General features: G+C 47.4%; 1 protein-coding gene across 1 annotated transcript in view; it reads right to left on the reverse strand.

Annotated features, from left to right (window-relative positions):
* Nucleotides 1–2738, reverse strand: part of PRR5L (proline rich 5 like) — a 32524-nt gene that overhangs the window by 9238 nt on the left and 20548 nt on the right. The gene's annotated exons all lie outside the window — the stretch shown is intronic.

The raw sequence follows: 2738 nt of genomic DNA on the forward strand, positions 1-2738 counted from the left end.
GGCGTGTAATGTCTCGCCATCTGGCTTCCTGATTGGCTGGGAAGCCAGCTCCATGCTCTCTCAAGCATTGAAGAGGGAGTATGGAGTATTGAGCAGGCTTCCCGGGCAATCAGGAATCTGGGCGTTGTGTAATGACTCGCCGCCCGGCTTCCTGATACCATAAGTTATGGTATCGGGAGCATTTGGGCGAGTACGAGTACTTGCCCAAATACTCGGCACAGATACCGATACTGGTATCGGTGCATCCCCACTCGAGTCTAAAATCATTGATCTTGATGACAACCAGAAAAGCAAAACACTGTCAACCCATTTTGGGGGTCAGAGCATCCCCCTTCATCAGGGGTTGGTATAATAGGAGGACTGTAGAGGACTCTGGATTGCTAATTATGAGCACTGTTCTGAAGTGAAAAGAAGTTTGGTGAGAACAGCCAATGTTTAATATTGCACTGGTAATTGAAGCATGCTGATGAGCCTTTGGGTTCTCAAGACCTTTGTTTGGCTCTGTTATTTAATATAAACAGTTATGCTCAGCTGGGAGCCAATGAGATTTGAAAATAAATGTTTGAATTATTTTGTTATTTTATTATCATTCTATTATTATGCATAATAATATTAATGTAAGCAGGGCTAAGCGAAAAGCACCCCAGGAAGCCAATCAGGTGTGCTGTAGTGCAAGCAGCATGCTGATAGGTGGGCAGGTCAGGGTACCAGAGCCTACTGCTTCTCCTTTCACTGTCCAATCACAGGCTGGAGGAGGGACAAGACCTGTAAGTGTTACTTAATTGCAGCAGAGAAAAAACAGGTCTCCTCTCTTGCCAGGAAGGGCTGAGCTGTGTGGCAGAGCTTGGTAAATCTCAGTAGTAAATTGTAAGCAAGACGCATCCTTTGTCAGCTCTCAAACATGTACTTCCTTTTTGTATATAGCCATTTGCCCGGAGCGCAGCTTTAATTGCCAGATGACTGTCGACTTCCAGGTAAGAAGTGGCTCGCATGCCCTTGCTTAAACTTTCAGTTTTTAAAGCTAAAAATTCTCTTTGATCGAATTGATCGACCCTGATTTAGTTCATGGCCCAGTAAACCACATGACATTGTGGCAACGAGGTATTCTTATGTAATACTAATAGTTTACCAATTCAAGTATTAAAATAGATTCCGGAAAGTTCGGGTCACGAGGTCATGTGTGCCGAACTTATCACACATTTCACTGACCGCTCCGCACCTGATGTGCAATATTTGGATCTCACGTTAAAGGAGAAGTGTGCCTGTGTTCACATTGCATTGTACATCTAGAGTTAGCATTTAGGGTGCCATTTACACATTTGTGTCACGCAATGCACCAAAATGTTCCAAAAATTGGACGTTAGACATGTGCGCTTCGTTTCGTTCCGAATCAAAATTCGGACGAATTTCCCAAAATTCGTCCGAATTCTCGAATCCCAATGCATCCGAATCCGAATTTCATTCAAAAACTAAACTGAATCAGACATGTGACTTTTCTGGCCAACCAGATGTGTTTTTTAGTTTAATGCATCCGAATGCGTCTGAACACGAATTTTTGTTACGGCAACATGGGAGCCATACTGTATACAGTATATACATATAATACTAAAGCTGAGGCTCCCAGACCCGAATGGCATTCAGGATTCGATTTCCGAATTGCATTCGGGAGCTCCCAAATACCATTCGGGTCTGGAAGCCTCAGCTTTAATAATGTATGTACACTGAGTGGCCAGATTATTATGACCACCTGACGTTTGTAGGCAAATTAGCTATAATTTGGCGCTGAAGTTGCTAGGACGGCCAGACCATTATAAATAGGGAAGCAGGTTGTTTACCACGACAGTAGAAGTGATTTGTTTCTGAAGATACGGGGAAACAACGCGATTTAACAGCCTTTGAACGTGGAATGATTGTTGGCGCTCGGAGCCATGGAGCGAGTATCAGCAAAACAGCAGAATTCGTTAAATGTTTAATAGCAGCTGTTGTTAAAGTGTTTAAAGACTGGACTGTCAGCCGAAAATCTGGGTCTGAACGTGCGAATTGTGGCCGTCAGCGACTAGTCAATGTTAGGGCAGAACGGAGAGTGGCAAGACTAGTACAAGACAACAGAAGGCTAACAGTGCCGTGTCAGATTCCTCGCATCACCTTTCATCATCTCGTGGAGTCACGAGGCGGCCCAACGAAGTACTAATGGGGTGGTCATAATAATCTGGCCACTCAGTATATATGGCTCCCAGACCCATATTGCTTTCTGGATCTCCCAAATTGTATTCGGAAATTCGGACTCCCAAATGCCATTCGAGTCTATAATAAGGGTCTGGCACAGGGGGGCCCGGCCAGGACGAGGAACAAAAGTGTCCCCTGATGCCGTGCAGGCCGCCTGGGTCGCTATGGCATTGCAGGCTGCTGGCTGTCACTGGCGGCTGTGAGGAAGAACGCACCGCTGTTCAGATCACTGACAACCTGTCAGTGATCTGTGCAACGGTGTGTTCCTCCTCACAGCCACTGGTGAGTCACTGACAGCCAGCAGGTGCGGTGGAGGAGGCCAGGGCCCAGTGGCAACAGCGGAGGAGGAGGTGGGGCCGGCGACGGTGGAGGAGGAGGAAGAGGCCAGGCCCGGAGGCGGAGGAGGTGGGCTCTGCCAGCGACCGAGGAGGAGGCGGGGCCCAGCGGTGGAGAAGGCTGACAGGTAAGAGGTGTGCAGAGGTGTGACCAGCCCACCTGAGAGTGACCCTGCA

This window comes from Nanorana parkeri, unplaced genomic scaffold (genome assembly GCF_000935625.1).
Source record: "Nanorana parkeri isolate BGI_ZX_2015 unplaced genomic scaffold, ASM93562v1 scaffold285, whole genome shotgun sequence".
NCBI classification, from domain to species: Eukaryota; Metazoa; Chordata; class Amphibia; order Anura; family Dicroglossidae; genus Nanorana; species Nanorana parkeri.